This window comes from Chinchilla lanigera, unplaced genomic scaffold (assembly GCF_000276665.1).
Source record: "Chinchilla lanigera isolate Chin_1 unplaced genomic scaffold, ChiLan1.0 scaffold00044, whole genome shotgun sequence".
NCBI classification, from domain to species: Eukaryota; Metazoa; Chordata; class Mammalia; order Rodentia; family Chinchillidae; genus Chinchilla; species Chinchilla lanigera.
This window is the reverse complement of record NW_004955445.1, coordinates 6,037,015-6,053,738: the sequence shown is the minus strand read 5'-3', so window position 1 is coordinate 6,053,738 and position 16,724 is coordinate 6,037,015.

Below are 16,724 nucleotides of genomic sequence, written 5' to 3'. Positions count from 1 at the left end.
CCATTAAACATTTCCTGGAATTCTTTGAAGTGGATGATATTTCTCCCCACTTCACAGATGAAAGCGTGAAAAAGTTAAAAATTAAACTCAGGTCAACCGGAATGGAGCCCAGTGCTTTATAACAAAGAGACTTTGCCCTCCACCAGCTTGGCTCTCCAGGGACACCTGGTGATGTCTGGATACATTTTAGGCTGCATTGTGGTTGGGGAACAACTACAGGTATGTAGTGGGCAGAGGCCCGAGATGCTGCTGAACAGCTCATAAGATACAAGGTCACATCTACAAGCAAGAATCATTCTGCTCCAAATGTCAATGGGGCCAAGAGGGAGGAACCCTATTCTAGAGCACACACAGTGAGGAGACTGCTCAGTGTCTAGATTGAGAAGCTATCTCAAGGGGATTCTAGCTTTTTCTTCATCCAGGAAAGCAGTTTGTGACATCACCCATCCTCCTGGATTGTCCCATTTCCCTCTTGGAAGTCTTGGAGGATATGTGCTATCATCCCCAGAGCCATCAATTCTACATTCTATACACAACCAACTGGACAGCTCTTACCCTTCTGCCACAAAGATCCCCATGGTCCCTTTCATGGCCTTTCAACATCACAAAGGCTTGAAACCACCTTTGGAAAGCAGACACTCCATGGCCACGATGTGGGCAATCCCGCCACTTTGTCCTTCTCTTACATCAGCTTGAAGTCTTAGCTTGTGAACAGAGTGACCTGCCCATGAAAGCAAAGACCCATGGCAAGAAATGAGAAGCCAAAAGCAAGCTGTCCTCAGAACTCACTCATGTTTCTGACAAGCAAATGATTTTACATGCAGTGCAATAGACTGCATTGGTATCTTTCTTTCACCTGAACTGGACTTTCTCTGGTCTCAATCTTATAACCCATATTCTCAACCCTCAGGATACAGCCTCATGTTGTGTGAGGATCTAATTCATCTAGGTCCATGGTCTCTTTCCATGAGTCTTTGAGCTGACCCTCCCAAGAAGGTTATATCTAAATCTCTGATCTCAGTCCAGATTAGAATTACAGAGGTAAAGATCAACAGGATATTAAGCTTACATCACAGTCTATACCCAATTTTAATCAACCCTGGTGGTTTTTACAGGAAAGAAGTTTTCAGGAGAGAAACCATTGAAAAAGTGGTATCTTTTTAAAGTGTCTTCCCAAGTTTTAACTTGTTTACTTACCTATTCGTTAGGTAACTTGATGATATTTCTTTCGGTTCCGAGAAGTGCTCTTAGCACTGCCTCCTCAGCAGATCGGCAAGCACTGAGTGCCAAGCTGTGGGCTTGGTGCGGTGCCAGGGATTGTGGGGGATCTGCAGGAACAGAAGGAAAGTCTTTGCCCTCAGGGGTTTTGCAGTGTGGCTGGGGAAATGGGACATATGCACACACATGGAAAATGAAATAACTAAACAGAGGTAAATGATGATAATCAGAAGCAATAATGCAAAAGGTGGCAAGTGCTATGTCTGCCTTTTAAATAAAGGGATTCAGTTCATTGTGCCAGAGGAAGAAGGCTGGCATGGTTTGGCATAAAGGGTGAGGTTTGATGGAGGGAACATATTCTCAGGGAGAGGGGAATTCTAAAAGTTAAAGACTGGAAGGGAAATACGCAAGATAGCTCCAGAGGTGTGCTGACCAGCCAGAGAGTTAAGAACATCAAAGAGCAGTGAAAAGTAAACCTGAGCATGCAGCAGAAGTCAGGACATGTGGACTTACAATGTCATATATGGAATTTTAGCTTTCTTCAGTAGGTAATGGGGAGCTATTGAAGCTTGTATCCAAATTAAAACAGCTTTCTACTGTCCTTGAAATTCATTCATAGCTGTCAGCCAATCCACTCTTCAAAGGGCAGATTCTCTGAAAACAAAAATCTAATCAAGGTGCTCCCTTGCTTAAAATCAGTGGATTTCTGATTGTATTTACACTTGCATTCTATACTGTAGCTTGTATGAAGTATTAGCAAGTCTTCTCCAGAGAGGCACAGCCAATAGTACATAGATATTGACATGACGGGGGAGCTGACTGTCACAATTATGGAGGCTGAGACATCTCACCATCTGCCATCTGCAAGCTCAAGAATCAGCAAGGCTGGTGCTGAGATTCAGTGTGAGTTTGAAGACCTGAGAATAAGGCAAGTGGATGGTTTACATCCTAAGGTTCAAAGCCCAAGAAACAGGAGCTCCAGGGTCCAACAGCAGGAGAAGAGGGATGTCCTGGCTCAAGAAAAGAGAGTAGTTAGTGCCTCCTCTGCCTTTTGGTTACATCTGGGCCCTCAATGGATTGTATGGTATCTGCCTCCATGGAGACAGTGACCTTCTTTACTCAGCCCAAAGATATCAATGTTAATTTCTTCCAGAAACATGACTCAGACACATACAGAGATATTTCACCCATGACCCAGGCATCCTTTAGCCCAGCCACGCTAACATATAAAACTAACCATCACATGTGGCCTGTGTGGTCCAGCTCTTGCCTCATGTCAGGCATCTTTATGACAAAATCACTGTGGTCCGTCCATGCTACAGTATTTTCTTTTGAATACAAAAATGTAGTTTCTACCACAGGAATCCACAACAGCTTAATCTCTGGCTTGGACCTCTGTTCCTCTGCATTATCAGTGATCATTCCTTCTCTGCAGTGAAATCAGAGTTCTTATTTAACTTCTGCAATGTGGCCTGGTCTGATTCTGATGTATTTCCTACATAGTTATGACTGTCTAAAATGAACTTGCTTATCTACCTCTCCACTAGCAACTATCTGCACTAAGTATACATGAGGCCATGAGTCGGGAGGTAGTTATAAGAGTCGAGGTCTACGTGTTAGTGGTGGTAATAAAAGAAAACACTCATAGGGGCTGGGGATTTAGCTCAGCGGCAAAGCGCCTGCCTGGCAAGCACAAGGTCATGAGTTCGGTTCCCGGTACCGGAGAAAAACCAAAAAAAAAGAAAACATTCATATTTAGAAGATATTTGGTGGTAGAATTTTTCTTGATGTTCTTTCGGATATGGGTAGTAAGAGGAAAAAAATGTTTTTCCTTTCTTAGGTTTTCTATCTTTAGGGACTGCATAGGCAAGTGGTATATGATAAGCAGGTTTCAGGGAGGAAGGTTAGTTCAGTTTTGCTTATGCTGGAGCAAACTACAGAAACATCAAACTTGAAAATAATAGAATGGAATAATGGTGGTCAGTTCAATGAGGTGGTAACAAAAGGTAAAAAAAAAAAAATTCGGCAAACGAGCAGAGGTTATTTTTCTTTCCCAAGTGCATTTAAATAACCTTTAATATACAGCTCCTTTCCCCAAAGGCTTTACTGTAATTCTAGATGTTAAAAATATGCAGAAAAATCCCAGCTTTGAGTAGGCTAAAGGAGGAAGGGAGGATTCCTGGAAAGAACCCGATTCCATATTCAAGTTTATGGCAAATTACTGTATTTAAAGGGAGAAAATATGACTTTATAAATTCTGAAAAACATCTCGAGTGTTATGTTAAAATTGTAATAGAGTCTCGACTCCAAAGAACATTTTAGCTCCAGAATGCATAAATGTTGCTCAGTTTTATGCATAGGGAAACAAGAAGATGTGGTAAGCTGAGGACTTCAATAAACTCTGGACAAACAGGGGAGGCTGCTTCCAGCTATTTGAAAGGAGCGGCTGATGTTTCTTTTTAACATTAAGGGAAGGAAAGCTGAAAGAAAGGTTTAAAACAGCTGTGTGGTATGTTTGGCAGGAAGTTTAGCTTGGGTTTTTTCTTCATAGAGAAATTAGGGGGAAAGGTGACTTTTATTGCTGAAATTAATTTTATTGCCATACTAACTAGCCCTTTCCTGGTATCACACAGAGATAAAAAGGTGAGGAGAAAAGCCTTTTCCGCCATAGCTTCTTACAGTCACTGGGGAATCTGGCAGCCCAATGTTAGGTTTATAAATATATCCCAGAAAACTGAAAAGCTACAAACTGATACATAAAGAAGGAGGAATCTGATTAAGAAATGAGCATTTATATTTTTACTGGGCTTTACTTTTAACATAAAACATCTTGAAAAAAATTTTATGATTTAGCATTTATGAATGACTAGATTTTAAGAGAATTGTAATATTTTTTTAGGGTATTTCAGCTCCATGAGTTATTTCTTATAGATTCAGATAATGACATTATAAATCTTTCTGTGGAGGCAATTACTAAGGCAGAAATGGCCTATTCCCCATTGGCTTTTAGGTTCAGCTCACTGACATATTACAAGCAGGCTTACCGTGGTCATTAAAACCTGATCTGGGATTTATTGTACCTCTTTAAACTCTCAGTACTTTGAAAAGTATTGAACAGAAAGGAATACAAAGTGAAGTTACAAAGGGGGGCAGCAAGGCAATCAGGAGACAAGCAGATTTAATTTATCCATCCAAGACCACCACAAGTATGTGAAATTGGAGCGTGAGGTTTTTAACAGAGGCAAGGACATGGTTGCTAAGGCTGGATTTCCATCGGAAATTCTTCCAAGTACATGTTAGAATTGAAAGTTAGAATTGAAAATTAAAAGACCTTGGTGTGAGATACTGTACAGACGATGGCATGGGTTTTGAAATCTTTCCTGGAGACTTGGGGCATTGCAGAACAATATCCTCTGGCCAGTACTGCCCTCACCTTTTCTGCAAACAGAAGTCACTGTCCCATCGGCAGCCTGGATTTCCTCCTTACCTTATTTGCTTTGCTTCCTTGGCCTTAATCCTTCTTCCTCTCCTCCAGTGATAACAGAAAACCTTTTCCAGGAAAAGATAGTCCCAGCCACATTCCCACAGATATGTCCAATCACCACACAGGTGTGAGAACGGGAGAAAGAGAATCGCAGTTAGGGGTGAGTTTATCCCACACCATGCAAGGACAATGATTTCTGAAGAAGGTAGAATTTTGCCTCTGACCTTTGATGATGAAAACCAACGCTGTCACCCAGGAATGTGCCAAGTAGCCCTTCTTTATAGGATTGCTTATTGAACGATGTGGAACTCACCAATCTTTTCAATGAGAGGACAGACAAGGCTCCAAAACACTTTTGTCACCTTGCACAAAAAATAAATTGAAAGCATTAGGCTTCTATCATCACCATCTGAGGCAGCCGGAATATTATAGCCTACAAGTTCATCACTTGTAAAGCAAAATTTTATAATAAATGCACAAATAAATCAGAAAACAGCCAAAATTTGTATAGAAATCTCTATAGGGTTGCATTTATAGATAGTTGCAAAATACCTTTTTGTCTTGATTACCTGCTAGTAATACGCTGTGGACATTTTGCTCATGTTAAACATGTGTCTTGATCCTTATTTCTTAAAATCTTTTAGAAAGCTGAAAATTTAAATATTTTCCATGCATTATTTGTTGAAAAATTCTCATTTCTTTTTAACAAACCAAATCATCACATTGTACTGTTGGTTTAAAGCCGTTTGTTTTCCATGGCTGGCTCCTTATTCCACAGATTTTAACTGAAATGCTACCACATTTTCCCATCCTCTCTAGGCCTCATGCTCAACTCCTACCCCGCCACCACACACACACACTTTAACACAGTCACCCTTGTTTGTTTTTGTAGAAAACAGCAAACTTTCTGTGAGGGGTTAGACAGGAAGTATCGTAGGCTTTGTGAGCTATGCAGTGTCAGCTAGGATGACTCAACCTTCCAATATGGCACAAAAGTGGTCCCTGATGATGTGTAAACAAATCAGCTTGTCTGTGGACTAATAAAACTTTATTTACAGAAACTATGGTAAAACTTTACTTATCATAGTTTGACGGCCCCTACTTTAAGATTACTTAATGTTTGACATTTTTTGGAGGGGAAGCATTTATTTATTTTCCGGATTTTTGTCAATCTCTTCCCAATAGAATTTGATACTCCTGAGGGAGTATCTACTTAGTAATTTCCCACTATAGGTAATGGATGTAATCTATCACTATATCCTGAGCAAATAAAGGCTAACGCAAATTATATTTTTTATCTGCTAAATAAATGAACCAAAATTTCTCCCTGAAGGAGCATTTGTGTTATTTCAGTCTAATGTTTTGAATCACAACGCTAATCCACACTTTTTCTGGAAACTTTGTAAAATAATATCTAGTAATTGAAAACAATGAAGACCTTTGGTTTACTTGCTGAACAAAATGTTGGAGTTAAATAATCTTGAGTTAACTTGGGATTTTTCTTATGGTTTGGTTCAAGTTCTTAGTTGTTCAGAATTCATTTGGGCTAGGTTGCACTTGATTTAAAATTTTGACAATGAAGCGTTGCTTGAAAAATTTCTTGTAAATACTGCAGATCTTGGAACTATGTTCTCTACTTTCTGAGTCTGTAACCCATGGTGCAATGGGAGGGCGCTCGGCTCTGAAACGTGTCGTGGGTTCTTTCGGAGATAGCCACTTTTTACTGTGTCATTCACTGCCTATGTAATATTCTGGCCAGTGCACGTTTGACTGTGAAGCCTAATGTATTTAATCTCATAGAGTGGTTCTATTTCTTGTTACTTTGAAATGCTAAAAATTCTCCCCACAGATTCAGACATTCTTTATTTTCAGCCACGGCCCCTTTGGAAATCATACCTTGTGCTTCTCCGGCCCTGCTCCTGATGCTGGATGTGTGGCCATAGTGGTGGCGACAGTGGTTTGAAGCGGGTACATTCTGACAAAATTCATTTGTGAAGTTCACTGTGTGAGGCCCCTTGGCTGAAAGCCTTCCTGTAAATGCAGCTTTTTGCACTAATTGTGTTACGTTCATGTGTGAGCTGATTTGGAAACTGCCGTTTGGCATCTTTTTATGGCATGCTTACCCCACAGATTCAGACTCTTGCTTACCAGACTCTTGAATGAGGCATCACTTAAGAGTTTTGGATCCGCTTGTATCGGAAGTCGCACAAGATTTACTCAGACGCTTCCCTTTGCTGGGACTCTGTTTACCACTAAGAAGACTGGACTCACTAGAGTGGAAGAGCGAGTTTTATAAGGCTGTGGTGATATGGAATGGTCTGTTGTCACTCCCCACTAAGATCCACTTCTGATTGAAGAAGACTCTTGCAGATGGCAGCAGTCCTCAGCAGCATCTAGGCCACTGACCACATGCAGATCTGCACTTGAACTAATGAGATTGTGCTAGTGCTGATAACTATCTAATCCATGGGGGAGTTACTGGCAGGTGATAGAGATGGAAGTTTGAACAAAAGCCTTTGTTGGGAATCAGTTTATTCAAGACCATAGTAGCTGCATATTAATGTGTATCTTCCTATTACCCTTTGCAGGGGTGGAATGGAGGGGTCAGCCTCTCTTTCCTTATATCAGGAGTTGTGGTAAGATTTTCACTATGATCTTCTACTCCTTGAAATGAGACTTATGAGTGGTGTCACATAGTAGGAATCACTGTCTTTGTCGCTTGCTAGGTCCAGTCATGAACTAATTGTTAAGCAACTCAGCTATTCAGATTCTTTCCTGAAACTGACAAGAAGACACTGAGAAGGAATCCTATTTCCCCTGGATGTGAGATTCAGTAGTGATCCCAGGAAGGATGGGATGTTGGGTCTAATAGATTGAAAAATACTTACGTAAGCATAAGTAAGCAAGACCTAAAGTAAAAGGAAAAACAACCTAGAAGCCGCTGTTTGAACTTCTAGATACAGTCTTACCTGCCAGTAACTCTACCTCTGAACTTTCAGTTGTATAGCCATTCCCTGCCCCCACCAACTTAACTTTTGATTTGGGTTTTCTGTAACTTTCAATCAAAATAATTCTAACTAATGTAGTTATTTACCATCATTCGTAACTTTAGCTGTTCCCCTAATCTATAGCACTATGGTATTATGGTATAAATTTTTTTACTATAAAAAATACCTTTTGAGCTGCAGTTAAATATCTTCTCTATAATTTAATTCTACATTCTAATTTTGGGGGATCTCAATAAAAGGTGCAAACATACTTCAATTGAAATCTGTTTTTCTATATAGATATGCTCCAACTTCTTCTCTTGAAATATTAAATTATTAGATTTATTTGGAGTAGACAAATATGTGTGAAAACAGACAAACAAACAAACAGATAAAACAAAACAGCTCCTCCTAGGCAGGCTTGATTGAAAACTCCAGTTCTATAGATTCTATGGCTTATTTATCTTTGGTTTTTCTCCGGTACCGGGAACCGAACTCACGACCTTGCCCTTGCCAGACAGGCGCTTTGCCGCTGAGCTAAATCCCCAGCCCTATGGCTTATTTATCTTATATTAATAGTATTTTTATTGTTTCACGGCCTTGGGTATTGCAAATTATTTGTACTGAAGTCTTTTTTAATAGATGAAAGCCTCAGGAGAACTCAGTTTGAGTCATGTGCTCATCAAAATTATTCACAGTGACCAGAGGTGAAAAGAAACTTTATTTGGTGTGACCTGAGTTACTTATCTTTGAAGATGTGTTTGAATTGGTGTTTTACACCTCACCATCCCATATGAATTAAGCAGAATCTATTTGTGGGTTGGAGACAGCCTGTCTCCAAAGAAAGGGATATTGAGAAGTAAATCCATGCATAATGCTCCTATATAAGATTCCCTATACAAGAACAATGCATGGTAGACTTTTTGAGCATTTTCTATGTGTCAGATTGTTTCATTCATTGTACAGATATACAATAGCTCCATGTAGTGGGTATTTGAGTTTCATGCACTATAGATGAGAACACTGAAGCAAATATTTAATTAAAACAGCCCCAGATCACAAATGGGAGTGTCTACAGCCAGACCCATGCCATGAGACCCTAGAACACACTCTCTGTGCATCAACAAACTACAAGTACAGGTGAACGAGCTGTGCTTCTATATAATGTTTTCTTGGTATATAGCCATACTAATTTATTTATTTAGTTTCCAAGACTGTTTTCATGGTACAGAGACAAAGGTAAGTTGTGACAGAACCCACAAAAGAAAACACTGACTATTGATTTGACTTTTATACATAAAATGCCAATCCCTTTTACCAACTCCTGAACCAGGCAATGATCATCCACTATTTTTTAAAAGTAGTTTTGAGTCAAGAGACTCATCAGTCCTTGCATAGCCTACTGTATTTCTGGATACAAGAACCATTTATACTTAATTTTTGCTGACCATCATCTCAACCACTTTTTTAGACTTAAGGAATCTTGCAAATATGTTTTGCGGGGAGGTAGAGTTCACAAGCCAGCTATAAGTACGGGTATAAGCTATGTATTTCCCTGACTCCCTTGCAGCTAAGCTTGTAACATAAACTCCAAAGCTAGGTTTGCCCAATCACACCATCTCAGACCATTAATCTTGAAACGTTGCAAAGGAGAAACAATGTAGCCTTCCTGGGTGCACTAGCCAATATGGTAGAGAATCTTGTATGAGATAACTTTTGGATTCTCAGGAAAAGTAGAGCTACCTTCAGCTCCTTAAAATAATTCTGGTTTTGACATTAGAATAATCTCTGAGAAATTACTAAGAGTTTGATGACTCTCCCTTCTAGGAATTATTTTTAGAGATTAGTATGTGAGACAGTTACTCTATGATCTTCATCTCTGACTTTGCCTTCTGGCTGAGGAATTAGCAGATCTTTTGCATGCTGGCTTTTGTTTAGGTTTTGGAATTCTTCCATATCTTGGAAAGCACAAGTGCCATCAAAGTTGTTTAAAATATACTTTTCTTTAAAATTTGTCCAATTTCTCATTCACTCCATTATAGATTTTGAAAAATATTCCAGTACAGGGTAGTGGGATGAGACTCCTCCATAGCTTCCACTGATACCTTTTAATACAGGCAGATTAAGAAAGTAAATGCGTCAGTGAAATTCTGAAGAACAGAATGAGCTGATGGGAAAAGGATGCTGTGCATTTCTAACACTTCCTCCAACCTCTGTTTCAAGCACCTGCCTCCTCTGTTCTCCCTTTCTGTGTGATACAGATTTCCTCCTGGACTCACCCAATTAGCATTTAGAATATACCACTTGAGGTCTTCTCTTTCTTGGGTCTCAGGCTGGTGGGGAAATACCTGGTAGAAGTTTGTACTGCGAGCTCGGTTGCCCCCATTCCTTGAATGACAACTTGACACTCCCTTACCCTTGCACTCTTCAGTCATAAATATATGACTGGGTGAAGATGTGAGACAGACACTGCAATGCGGGTAACACGGAGTTGAGACTCAGGTCACATTCTTCAATTTTAATGTGAGTCTAGTTTGCAGTGCATTTGAAAGACAGGAGAATGGGGAGACTCCACACTGCTGGACAACCACTCAGTGTCTCTGCCCTCTGGGTCACACTTTCAGAACTATTGTATCACTCATTTATTGCACAAATATCCACTTTTTGTCATTTGTGTAGCTCCCTTCATCTGATTTCACTGCACAGGAATGAATGCAGCGTCCCTGTCCTCATGGAGCTTGAAATCTCACTGGGGGTCCCATGAAAAGACCCTGAACAGAAAACAATGGATGAATAATTATGCACTGTGACCATGGCAGTGAAGGATGCCAGCAGGAGGCTGAGTGAGGAATTTGAGCAGAGAGCAGAGGTTAGGAGGTCCTGCAAAGCCTGATAAGAAAAGTGACCTCTCCCTGGGTGCAAAAGAGCAGAGCACAGCAGGAATCAGAGAACAGGTAAAATGCAGTCAGCCAATGACAGCCAGAACAGAGTCAAAATGTCCCCATGCATCTTATTCCACAGCAGTCACAATCCTGTCGTGCTGACTGACTTACAGAGAAAGTGGCGGGAGGTCTGGACAGTCGTCCCATCTGGACTTCCAGGTGCCAGGGCGTGTGAATGTGTGTGTTCTGGGGCGGTTTTGTTTTTCTGTGTCCTCATTTTCCTAATGCCATCACTTAGCTGCCTCACCTGAATGCCAGTCACTAAATGAGGCAGCAGCTCTGGATCCAGGGAAACAAAGGGGATGGTTGCCATAGTAACAGAGGCCACCAGAAGTCCTGTGAAAAATCTCTTCCTCCTGTTCTCCAGAATCCTCCTCTCCAGGAAGAGTCTTACAGACCCTTCAGCATCAGAGCAGTCTTCCCAGCTGCGGGACATAGAGGGCCTTTTCCGAGGCACTCTAGCTAGTTTGCCAACTGTGTCCCTTTCTAGAGTTTAGGAAGGTACTCAGTGCTGAGCATAGAAGGCAGAAATGAAACAAGTTAGATATTTGTAGACTGGATTCCTTTGGAATTATTTTGAATTTCCTCATTCCTATTGCTCTTTTATTTCCCTGACAACCTCCATGCATATAAAACATGCTTTAACCTGTGTTTGAGACATGGTTACCTGATTCTATTTCCCAGGCAAATCTGCAGCACTCCTCACAGTACGGATAGGAATCACTGCCCAAAATTCTGTGACTGATTCCTGTTCCCACTCTTGGGAAGAGTGATTTTTTTGCAATCTTCATCATGTTCTGATCGATTCTAACAGATCAGGGTATCTGTGAAAAGACAATGCTTGGCAGCAAATGAATTGATGTTGTTTTAATTGGAACAAAGTTCCCTTGTGAGAATTTAATATTTTTCTTTTATTGACATTTCCAGGAATCCATCCCAGATAAGTTGAGATTTTCTTATGAAATGCCATTTTTTTGCTTATCTTTTCATACTCAGAGAGTACTCTTCTTTTTGAGTGTAACTAAGGTCCTATTTAGCTTATACCTTTTCCATTCTGCTCCTCAGTCATCTTGGACACTTCCCTGAAATTCTGGCTACTACTTGGTCCATTGTTACTTATATTTGCCATTGTGTTTAGGAGCACAATAAAGAGACATGAGTTAAGGCACAGAATTTAAAATCAGGTTGGACTGCTGTAGTACTAGATCCATCCCTTATATTTGTTACTGTCTGGGGTCAGATTTTGGCCACGTTACTTGATTAGACCCAGTTTTTGCATTTATCTATTTCCTACCATTACAGTTGAGTCAGAACACCTTAGATGCTTAGCTAGGAGTAACTATAGCTGTTGCAGTAGTGCCGTGAAGACGCCCACTTTACCTGCTCAACAGATCTCCCTAAGGATGGTGGTTGCGACCTCTTCATTATTTCCCCTTTTCCCAAAGAGCACTTGACAACAATAGACATAATAATTGATTTAAAATATTCTTGAAGGTATTGAAATTAATTCTATTAGTTAATCAGTTTATTTCTCCTTCATTCCAATTGAGAAAAGAAAAGGAAGAGAGACAGAGCATTAAATCACAGGACTCCTTAGTTAGGAACAGTGTATTCACCTCATTCTCCCCACTTCAAAGTTCCAGCGGGAATTTCAAGAAAAAGGGCAATAATTTGATGTGTGACAGCCACACTTTAAGTCCTTTTATGCTTCAATTAGCAAAGTGCTTTATATTTCCTACCCACCCTCCATAGCAGGCCTTCCATGGCTGGAGACAAACGAAAGCTTCTAACTCGTTCTACTTCCTAACACTACTTTCTTTGCTCCACCATTGGGAAGCGCTGGTTCCATAGAGATTCGTCTGCATGAGTGAGAAGTAAGGCAGATGTGCACAGAAGCAAAGAGAAATGTGCAGGAGCCCTCTCAGAATGGTGTCTCAATTGTCTCTGCATAGATTTTAAGTGGGATGCCTTCTCCTTCAAATACACTGTCCTGCCATTGCTGATGTGGATAGGAGCTCCAATCTGGAAGACAGGCAGAAGAGTCTTGTGCAAGCAGGGCTCCTTCTTAGGAAGGCACCAGGTAAGAGGGAGAGTTTGGTCCATTTTTTTGTTTGTTTGAAAGAGAGAAAAAAAACCCAATAAAAATGATACAGAATTTGAAAACAAGATGATAGGAAATTAACAATGGTTATTATATTGCATATTGGTATCTTCAAAATAGTTGCTCCGATTACAAGATATAGGCATGCAAAATTGACCAAACAATATAAGCATTCTTTCTTTCAATGGACAAATAGAAATTAGTATAATTATCTCAGCTATTTTGTGTTTCCCTTCCTTCTTTTCTCCTTTTCCCCATCCCACTTGTTCTTTCATTTTGAGCAGTTTCTTTCCCTTTCACTATATCGACTGTACCTTTTGGATCTTATTTACTCTTTCAGTTTCTTACAGTAGGGAGAGAATACTATGTTTACACATGTGAATCTGATTTATTTCACTTATAAGTATGGTCTCTAGTTGCATCCATTTACCTATAAAATCCTCTAGTTTATCTTTCTTTATGGCTGAGTAGTACTCCACTGTATAAAAATACCACATCTTTTTTATCCATTCCTCAGTTGATGGACATTTGGATTGTTTCCAAGACTTAGCTATTACAAATTGTGCAGCTATAAACATGGGTACACATGTATCACTGTAGTATGATGTTTTCAGTTCTTCTGGGAAAATACCCAGAAGGGGAATAGCTGAGTCGAATGGGATCTCTAATCTAGATTTTTGAGGAATTTCTATACTGATTTCTACAGTGGTTGTACCAGTCTACACTCCCACCAACAGTGGAGAAAAGTTTCTTTCTCCCCACGTCCTCCCCAGCATTTGTTATTGGTTGATTTTTTTGATGATAGTCATTCCTTCTGGGGTGGGATGGAATTTCACTGTTGTTTTAATTGGCATTTTTCAAATGACCAATGATGTTAAACATTTTTTCATATATTTACTTACCATTTGTATTTCTTCATCTGAGAAGTATGTGTTCATCTCAGATGCCCATTTTTGGATTGGGTCTTTGAATTTTGGGGGCCTGCTCTTTTTTTAAAAATTCTTTATATGTTCTACATAGAAGTCCTTTGTCTGAGGGACAGTTGGTTAAAATTTTTTCCCAATTCGTGGGGTTTCATTTCACTCTGTGGGTGATTTTTTTCTTGATGTGCAAAAATGTGTTGATGCTCTTTTTCTCTGGCTATGGTTCGAGGCCCCATAGAGCTGTAAGCAGTTTTGTTTGGACTGGAGCATTCCCAGGTTTGAGATACTGCTCTGATAAATCAAATTCTGTTTGTGGGAAGGGAATGGAAATATGCTTGTGGATAGCAGTAGGGAGACAAAGGAATCATAATGGAGACCTTAAAATATATGGTTTGAATGTGTTTTACAATGTGAAAGAATGATGATTTATTTGGTATAATTAAAAATATGTAAGTATATCATGAATGTGAACTCAGAATAACATTAACATTTATGTGAGCATTAAGTCAACTATCAGGCACGACAGTATATTTTACTGAGAAATAACACAAATAAAGGCAGAGTTCTTAAGTACATTGTTCTATGAATTTTGACAAATGTGTGCCACATTCAGTCAAGGTTAAATCAGAAGTTGGCACGTGGCTGGCTATCTGCAAGTTAGATCAAGGCTGTGGGCTGTTTTTGACGGTGGGAGAGAGAAGGATGGTCTTTGCCTTTTTAAGGAGTTGTTTTAAATGAAGACATAAAGACAATACAACAAAAATCACATGTAGACTTCAAAGTCTAAATATTTGCTATCTGGCCCTTCTCTGAAAACCTTTTCAACTACAACAAGATGTAACCCCCAAACTGGAGAGTTTTCTCGTACTTTTGCCTGTCTGAGCCAATCTCTATTCTAGTTTCTGTCTCCATAGATTAGTTTGCCTGTTTATGAATTCATGAAAATGCAATCATGTAGCATGTTCTGCTAAGGGGCTGGATCATTCCGTGGAGCATTTCTGAAGTTTGCTAGTACTGGTTTGTGTAACAGTAGTTTACTGTTTTTCATTGCTGAATAGTATTCCATTTTATGAACAATTTCTTCTAGGGCTGATGGGCATTCAGGCTGTTTCTCTCTATTTTTTTCTAGTCTGAATACAGGTGTGGTAAACATCCTTGTCTTTTAAGATATGTCAGTTTTTATTTATTTCACGTAAAGATCTAGGAGTGGAATTTCTGAATCAGAGTAGGCAGATAAAATTTATAAGAAATTGTTAGGTGGGTTTCCACAGTGGAGACAATAGGAGCACTGGCCCTCCCACTAGAACTGTGTGGAAGGGCTGGTGGGTCTGTAACCCACAGCAGTTGGATGCCCCAGTCTTTAATTTCAACCATGTTGGTGAGTGCCAGATACTGTTCCTAAGTTTAATGCTTTAAGCAAAGTTATTTAATCCTGCAGTGGCCCTTGAAAGTTGATGCTAGTGCAGGCTGAGCATCCTTACTCCTAACACCTGAACCCTGAAAGACTCCAAAAACCCAAAACTTTTGGAGAAGCACCATGGTACAAAAAATTGAAAATTTGACACCATGAAACCTTGTTTCATACACATTATGAAAAATATTGCATAAAATTATCCTCTGTCTATGCATATGAAGTATATAAGAAACACAAATAAATTTCACCTTTAGACTCTGGTCTCACCCCTCAAATGCCTAATTATGTTCATGCAAATACTCAAAGATTTTTTTAAAATCCCTAATCCTAAACAGTGTTGATCCAAACATTTCAGATAAGAAATACTCAACTTGTACCCATAGGTTACAGTTAGGAAAGCTACAGTGCCCAAGGATGAAACAATTGTGTGTGTCATGCAGCAAGTAAGTGACCCAAGAGGCATGCATGTTGAGCTCCGACACTGTTCTGCCTTAGGAGCCCCTGAAAGTTATCAAGTAGAGTGTGGCTGGGATCAGACAGCCAGATGGAGCACCTTTTTCTCACTTGCACAAAAGCTTTGCATTGCTACTGTGACTCTTCTAGGCGCCCAACTCATGTTAGCTGGGTTAATACCTTGCAGGAAAACTTCTGGCTGTGTATTTGCACTGTAGAAAATGAGAAGTTCTTTGTGCATCTGGCTTGGATATCAAAATTATTCCAAAGGTATCCTAGCAGATCCCATGGTCAAAAACATATCAATGATTCACTTATTGATTGATTTTTATTGAAGTGACATTCACATAACATAAAATTAACTACTTTGAAATGAACGATGCAATGGCATTTGTTACACTGACAATGCTGTGCAACCACTATGTCTATCTGGTTCTAGAACATGCCTGTGATCCCCCAAAGGAAACCTGTATCCACTAGCAGTCACTTACGCATCGACCCCTACCCTTCCTGGCTCTTGGTCTGCTTTATACTCCTAGAGCTTGACCTATATGGGTTGGAATCATATAGTATGCAGTCTTCTGCACCTGGCTTCTTTTGGTTGGTATAGTTTTCATGGCTCACCCACACTGTGCCACGTGTTGGCATGCCATTACTTATTATGACTGTGTAATTTCCATTGTAAGTCTAGATTATAGTTTGATGACGTATTTGTCCATGCATGGCCCTTAGGGTTGCTTCTACAAACCTTTGTTTTGTTGTAAATGGTGCTGTTATAGACACATGTGGGCCTGTCTTTGCTGGAGCCCCTCTTTTCAGTTCTTTGGGTATACACATGATCAGTGTTTTTGAAACTGCGTATCTACAGAGGCACAAGGAGATGTTTGGTGTTGGTGGTGGTGACTGTGGAAGGGACTAAAAATTTGGACCACTGCCTATTTTCTTTACTCATGTATCAGAAGAAAAGTCTCTCTGAGGTTAATGTGAAGGAAACATCACTTAAAATGTGCTTATGTATGTGGGAAAAAAGTGACCAATATTTTATTTCAAAGCTTGGAGAAGCATGTAGAAATCTACTGAGTAAAAATGCTCCACTGAGAAGCAGAAATGTCAGAGCCCTCTCTGTTCAGTTTCTCCGGGCTTTGGAGAGCATTTTTGCTTGACATTTCATCCAAAGCTGTCCCTGGGTTAAGTGTGCCTCC